The sequence below is a fragment of the Catharus ustulatus genome, chromosome 1 (genome assembly GCF_009819885.2).
Source record: "Catharus ustulatus isolate bCatUst1 chromosome 1, bCatUst1.pri.v2, whole genome shotgun sequence".
NCBI lineage: Eukaryota > Metazoa > Chordata > Aves > Passeriformes > Turdidae > Catharus > Catharus ustulatus.
Window position 1 is genome coordinate 126,828,519 of NC_046221.1, and position 7,845 is coordinate 126,836,363.

Genomic DNA, 7,845 nt, shown 5'->3' on the forward strand with positions numbered 1-7,845 from the left:
AGCAGAACAAAGAAAAATAATCTCCACTATAGCCCAGATAGTATTTGGAACTCTCAGATTCACAAGTCTTAAAACTTATGACCTTGGGTTTTCTTAGGGTTTGGGCTTGCTTTGGGTTTTTTGGGTTTTTGGATTTTTTATTCATTTCTATTCCATCACACAGGCATACAATGAATTTTTAAGTTCATAAAAATAGGTGTAATAAAAATGTCACTATATACTATCAAATTTATTCATAGGCAGACTTTCCTCTATTCTCAAGAAGTTTTCTTTTTAAACGCAGTTTAGTATCTCCTACATAATCCATGAGGTACAAATAGGTGACAAACTGCATTGTTTTTAATTGGAGTGATTTTCTTCAAAATCCATGGGCTGGGCTCATTAGAGATCAATACTGACAGCAATGAAAAACTAAAGCTGTTCACACACAGATGAATTACAGCATAGGCAGAGTAAGAGTAAAATTCCATAATAATTCTGACTTAACAAGCAAAATGTTCTTTCACTTTCCATGCCCATTCTTCAATCCTAGACTTCTCCACTGAGGCAGCCAATAAAGCAGCCAATTGTGATATGCCCACTATAAATCCTACCCAAGAGCAACAATATGTCTTACACAGCTCACTAAAAAAGCATCAAAATAGCAACTCTCAGTCAACACTACAGCAGATATATGTTCTCACTATGTCCCCTCATAGAAGCTCATGTGATCCATACCACCTAAGATTTATGGATAAATCAACACATTCAGTAGATATTTTAATTAATTTGCTGCCTATACTCTCTACCCATTCATTAATCCAATAAAGGTTTCCATGTAATGGGAACCATTCTAGCAAAATACAAGTTCTCCTTTCCAAACAGAAAATAACTTCTTGAAGTTAAAAAACAAAGAGGAAAAATGTAAATAGGATTTACTGAGGACACTGCATCTTAGCAGCAAAAAGCAAATGCATATTCCAAAGAAGCTTCTGAAACTAAGTAATGGGAGCACACTCACAGAAAGAGTGAGAATTACTATCAGTTGTAACTGCTAAAATGAGACCAAAGGAAAAATAATATCTGTCAGTAACTGTATTAATGGGAGATTGTTATGGAAGCCATTTAAGGAAATGCAAGACTTGGAACAGCATAATGATGAAGCTGCAGAAGGAAAAAAAATGTGCATATTGTTAATATGTTGCGGTATAGCTTCAGACATTTAAATTAATGAACTAATTTCAAACTTCAAGATGTCAAGCACTCCAATGACGATACATTTTCCATAGGAATTGTTTCCATTATATATCCATAAAACTCTTAAATAAAATTGCCATTAGTCTTTAATTTGAATAACATGCAATTTCCACAGAAAAAAATTGAGAAATCACAAACAGTTACAAAACGCAGTGCAGCAAATCTACCACATTCAAGATCTATTTTTCAAGCTACTCATCAACTCAAAATAATTGTATAAAATCAGCAAAAGTATTCCAGATGCTCAGGAAAGGCTGTTCTAGGCAATAGGTAAGTGCAGGACTGAATGAAAGAAAATTAATTTCTTCCACTCATGTTTCCATCATATAAATGATATCTCTGAATACTCATAACACTGACAAAATTGCTTTGTCTTAAAACTGCCTAAAAAATTCCCTGGGTTTTTTCTCTCTTTTTTTTTTTTTCTAATTCTGTATCCTAAATTGATTAAACTATACAACCTGTCATTTTTCATGTCAGATTTCTACTTGGTATGTTTTGAAAAGGCTATGCTACTGAATCATTAAAATAGGGAGTGTTTGCATAATGTAAATACTGCTGACAAACTGCTAACTGTAAAACTGGTAAGCCGCCTTCATAATATGTAGCCACTGATGCAATATTAGAAATTATTCTTACTACTCAAAGTTCAGCAATACATATGACTGTTTAAAATGCTATTCCAACACAGAGCAGGAGTCCTGGCAACTGTATTTTACTCCTTGAAATCATAAAATATAATCAAAATATTATCTATAATAAATACATGAAATATATGTTATCTAAGCTCCATTATCCTGATGGGTAAAAGCCAAAGAATACTTCTGTAAGGTTTAAATTCCCAAGAGAAGAAGAGCTCAGATCCTGTCTGCAAGCACACAATGGAATCACAGCTGACGATGCACATCTTTTTCTGGATGTCTCCATATGCTCAGAAGGGTTTTTTCCCCTCCTCTCCCTCCCTGTTTCTCCCTCTCCGCCTCCCTTGCTCCCAGCATTACATTGAAGAATTTGTCATTATCTGCTGCCAGAAGTATAAGAATGTTTTAACAACTAACAAAAATAAAGTAGTGCAGTGAACTTCACCTCATTTAAAAATAAAAATAGGGGATCCTGCCAGAGTAGCTGTCTGTAACTAAGTTAACTAACAGCAGAAAATGGGTGGATGAATGGATGCTGTTATATGGCTTCTATAAAGTAATTATCTGTGTTACTCTGTTCTTAGCTTAAAATGCTGTGTCACACAGCAGAGTATATACAGTAACAACACATTTAACCTCTGACCTCTAAAGCCAAACATGGACATAAATGAATATCGAGCATTTTAATGCCAATCAGAATATTGAAGAAATGTGTGGAATTTGTTAAATATACCTACTTGCATGCAAACTGCATTGTTTAGAGAGGCCAGCCTCAGCAAATACGTACAAAGAACTGAACATGGCAAGAACAGTTTTAGTTCAGTGTTCCCTTTCTCCAATGCAAATCTATTAGTGCTCGGCAGACAAAGAGAGTTACGTTTACATTTAAATTTGGTAGTAGTCTTTGGTTCATCTATTTCTTTCAAATGAACTGACAGCATCCTCAAGGCTTAGACCTCTTAAGCCTCTGCAATTCTGGTGTCAGGTGCTAGAGAAACTCCAGCTGAGCACAGAAGCCCAGATTTTGCCAGTGACAGGAGACAGTGACATCAGCAACAAAGGCAAGGAGCAGAAGACAGTGGGCATTGTAGCAGCAGCTGGCTCGCTCACTGACTTTGTTCTTCCTGCTGCAAAATCTGGGCTCCCTGCAGATGGGCTAGCTCTTACTGGTTTTTTGGAGGACAGAGGGAAAAGTTGGGAATGCCAACACTACAGACAGTTTACATGCCTCTTTCAACAGAGCCTTTCAGCTTTGTAATGAGCAAGCTACACCCTAGATGATTATAAAAACAAACATTATTCTTAAGTAATTAATTTTTACTTCAGAGTCTCAATTTAATGCAATACCCTACAGTATATGTGAATAAATCCCTCATATCTTCTAGTGCTTCCACCAGAAATAACCTTTATTTTCTCTCTCAAATAACACAATTCCAGTTAAAAAACTTAAATTGATTCCAAAAGTAACATTCTTGATGGCAATATTCCTTCCTGAAACATCCTGAGTTTCAAATTTAGTACTGACACCACCAGGACACATAATGAGAAACTTATACACTTAGTAAAGAAGTGCCTTCAGACATTGCAGAGATACTGAAGAATCACATCAGACATGGATTCTCTCCCTAGTGAAGACCACAAGCCTGAGAAAATACAAAGTTGAGAAATCTTCAGGTTGTATGTGAAATAAAATAGTACCATGACTAAAAAGATGAGGTGATTGCAGCACGTTTGACATGTATTTATTACATAATGCCCACTGAGATAAAAATGTATCAAAAATAACGTGATTCTTCAAGACATTGTGTGATGTTAAAAAAAAGAACCTTTCTTCTTAAAGTTGTACTCAATGTTTTTGAAGGTTGAGTCCACGGCAAAGTATTTTCTTCAAGACTGCAGATAACCAAGATTTCCTATGAACATTAAGTTTCTCACACTTATGGATTAACCATTTGGGGGCAATTGACAACTTTCCTTATCTCATATGAGACAACAGAGCCAACTTCTACGTCCAGTCCCCACAGAGCTGTTATCACAAATGCAAAAGTAAGGGATACAAACATGTGAGTGTCCATACGTGCTTGCATACACGCTTGTACATAGAAATATGTGCAAACCTGGTATATCCTACTCATGACACCACTGTTGACGTAAAAAAACAAGCGTTCTGGAAAAAAGTAGAAGGCACCAAGTGTGATAAAACAATCAGTTTCCTTCCACACTAAGCTGTGTTTAAGCAAACAAGATCTCTGCTTTGGGGTGTAATAGCTTTGGTACATTAAAAATTATACTCAACGTGGTAATTTCTCAGAGAGCATCCAACACAGTGGACCGGCAGCTCCCTCCCTTTGGGCACTGACAGAGGATTACTCCATGAGAGGAGCCCACCAGGTGGCCCAACACTGCCACTGGGTTATAAGGAGCCAGGAAATTAATTGACTAGAGTTGTTTTCATCGTTCAGTACATAAAAAACCCAAAGGGATAAAATCCAAATGACTGCCTTCAGCCACAATGGTAGAACAACAACGAAAAAAATGCTTTAAGTACAAAGACTGGCAGTCTTAAATGCTTACATATTTACAGTGGCAATAGAGCTGTGCTGTAACTGCCATAGCCAGGCACTATACGCTTAGCTGAAATTATACTTAAATATTATGGGTTGAGTTCTAAAGCCTATTCACCTGCCTCTTACTACTCTGAGAAAAAAAAAAAAAAAAAGAAGAAAGAAAGAAATATAAAAACAATTTATTATTATCAAACAAGCAGGCTGTTCTCCTTTCACAAGGAGACTCGCCCGGCTAAATTACAAGTATATTTATACAGTGTCCCACATACATACACTTCAGACCGAAGTATACAGGCTAACTCAAACTAAGTATATATCAAGATATACAGATAGCACGACTTCCCGGTGACTACCAGCAACCAGCCTTTATTTTTTTATTTCCCTCCCCCCCACCTTTTTCTGCCAGGCTCTCGGGCAGGTTTCCCACAAACTACACAGCTTGAATGCCCCTCTCCGGCACCAGCAGCAGCGCGCCGTTCCCGAGCTGGGGGGAACGCTCGGGCCCAAGCGGCGGCAAAGGAGCGAGGGGCAGCGAGGGAGGCGAGGGACGCGGCTCCGGTTACGCCTCGCCCCGCAGCCTCGCAGCCGCGCGGTGCCCGCGGCGGCGCACACACCGCCCCCCGCGGAGGCGGGGAGGGGCCGCGCACTCGCCCTCCCCTCCGCGGAGGCGGCGGGCACCTCCGCACCCCTCCCCCGCGCCTCACGCGTGGGGCTCCGCTGGCCGCGGAGCGCCCCGCCTGCGGCCGCCGCCCGCTGCGGGGAAGCGGGAGGGAGCGCAGCGGCACCCGCCCAGGGACCCCGGCCCCGCGCCCGGCCGGCTGCTCTCCTCCCTCCCCTCCTCCTGCCGCCGCTCCCCGCCCCGCGCACACACGCAGACACACGGCACTGCGGCGGCCGGGCCCCCACCCCTCCCCGGGCCGCGGGGAGGCGGCGGCCGGGCGCCCCGGGCTGCGCTCGCACGCAGCTGCGACGCCCCGCCGCCCGCCCCCGCGGCCCGGCCCGGCGCTGCGCGGCGCGCACGGGCGGGCACAACCCCCGCGCAGAAAGTTAGAGAAGTTGCCCGCTTCGCCCCCTCCTTCCCCTCGCGTCCCCTGAGAGCGCGGAGCGGCGGCGAGGCGCCCTGCGCAGGGGCAAGGGGAGAGGGCGCCGGGCGGCGCGGTCCCTGCCCGGCGCGGAAAGGGGGGCGGCCGGCTCGGCCCCGCGGACGGAGCGCGGAGCGGCCCGCGCCGCTGCGCAGAGTCGTTGTCAGCCGGGGAGGAGGCGGCGTGCGCCGCTCTGCTCCCCAAATCACCCCTTTTGTCATCGGGGAGAGACCCTCCCTCAAGTTTCGCTATCGCTGCGTGGTGGGGGTGAGGGGGAACGTCCTGAACAGTCCCTTCAAAATCGCTCCCCGCTGCCCCATCCTGCCCCGGCCAGGGCAGCCGCTGACCCCCAGATCAGCCCCTCGCCTTCCCGGTTCCTCGCACTTTCCCCCCCAGCCAGGGGCGCGGAGAGGCGGCACCCGACCTCCGCCTGGCCTGGGAGCAGGAAACCGGCCCCATCGGCCCGGCAGGGTGGGGTGCCCTATCCCCCCCCTCCTCCCTCGCCGAAACAGGGGGACGTCCCGGAGAAGTAACCCCGCGCGCCCACCCCCCACCGCCGGGCGCGGGGGTGCGAGCACGATGCCCCGGCAAGGGGCGGCCCCGCTGTCCCTCGGCTCCCCACGGAGGGGCCGCAGCCCCCGCCCCGCTCCCCCCGCCGCCGGCGCGGGGGAAGCCGCCTCGCCGCGGCCGCGGTGCCGCCCGCCAACGCCGCCCCTCCGCGCACCGGCGCGGCCCCGGGCGTCCCCCCGGCGCTACACGGGGCGGCCGGGCAGGCGCGGGGGGCCCGGCACAGCCCCCGCCGCGCCGGAGCCGTTACCGGGGTCAGTGCCGTCTCCCGCCGCTGCCGCCGGCGCTGACCTTCGCTTTGTAAGATGAAGCTGAAGCTGGGGCTGCGGCCGCCATGTTCCTTTTTAATAACTGCCTGCTTGTTTATTTCAATGGAGACCCTCCCACCGCTCGCCCTCCTCCTCCTCCTCCTCCTCCCCTTCTACCCAGAGGAGGGCTGGACGGGGAGGAGGCAGGGGGAGGCACAAGTCACTCCCCCCTGCCCCCGGGCACGGCGGCAGCGGCCGGGCCGCGGGCGGGCCGCGGGCGGGGGGAGGCCGGGCCGGGCGGGCGGCAGCGCGGCGCGGTCCGGGGGCCGCCACCGCCCCTCGGCGCTGCCGCTCGGCGAGCGCGGGGCTGCTCGCGCCCCGCCCGCAGGGACAATGGCAGCCGCCCCGCTCGCAGCCTGCGCAGCGCTCCCGGGAGCTCCTCCTCGGCACCCGAGCCGGCGAGAAAGGGGAAGGCAAAAACAAAGTCCTTCGCCCTCGCAGGGAGAGACTTTGGCTGTGGCCCTTTGCTGTCCGTCCTTGGAGGAACCCCGCTCGCAGGCGGGACCGGAGCAGTCAGCCCTCTTACGGCTTACAGTGGCCCATATCCACGAAAACAGGGAAGCGAGGCGGGGGGATACAGTCTTATTTCCTTTCTTTGCCTCCGGAAAAAAAAAAAAAAAGCCACACGCTATGAAAATCGTGTCAGCTGTATCTCACTCACGGGAGCAAGAGGATTGAGATGTAGGCTTTCCCTAGACTGGAGGAGTGAATACATGAGTTAAAATTTGTTAAGGGCGGGAGGGCGACTGTTAAACATTGCCCTTTAGTTCAAGAAGCAATCCGTGATGCAGAAATCCTATCTTACAAGAAAAGCTTTACATTTTCACACAATGGCGAGTTGTACTTTACACTGCAACGTTATTTTTGACGTTTTCTAGCCTGGATGTGCAGCCCCAAGTTGTTCTATAGCTATCTCCAGATTATATATTGTTCCTGGTGGTATAACTAACTCTGCTTGCAATTAGGCTCATCCAATATTTTTTTGATCATAATCCTTGTTTTTGAGACGGTTACATTTTGCCCTACTGTGCTGCATACAATTTCCCATACTTGTCTGACTTCATTTTTTTAAAGCTGTTTTCTTGCATTGGGCAAAAATAGTTCAATTGTTTCTCCAAACAAATTAAAGGAAAACTCTTTCCCACTCTCCTCCCCCACGTTAACGAAAGAAGCCTTTGCAATCAACTAGCTGAAAACTTGCAGTATTTTCTTCTGCTAGTGACAGAACTCAGAAATGGGAGGGATGGCCATCAGAAATCTATTTGAATTTAGTCCCATTAGAGATGGGGATGGAGGGATTGTCGTTCTTATATGCTCAATTAGAGCTTTGATGTGACAGTAACCAAAGATCCAATCCACATTATTGCCACTGTTTTAGCTGGAGTACTTTTGGCATCATCTTCGGAAGACAAGGCTCCAGCGCTGGGCTGCAGCAGCTGGAGAG

The 7,845-nt window shown here is 47.9% G+C and overlaps 1 protein-coding gene across 2 annotated transcripts in view; it reads right to left on the reverse strand.

Moving 5' to 3' along the window:
• Positions 1-6,547, reverse strand: part of NCOA2 (nuclear receptor coactivator 2) — a 189,892-nt gene extending 183,345 nt beyond the window's left edge. Inside the window, exon 1 of one of the 2 annotated variants that reach the window (XM_033053141.2) lies at positions 6,385-6,547. The gene's annotated coding sequence lies outside the window, so the exon portion shown is untranslated. Of the gene's footprint in view, positions 1-6,343 lie in introns of both variants that reach the window. The other variant, XM_033053133.2, reaches the window with a different exon arrangement.
• Positions 6,548-7,845: the final 1,298 nt, after the last annotated feature.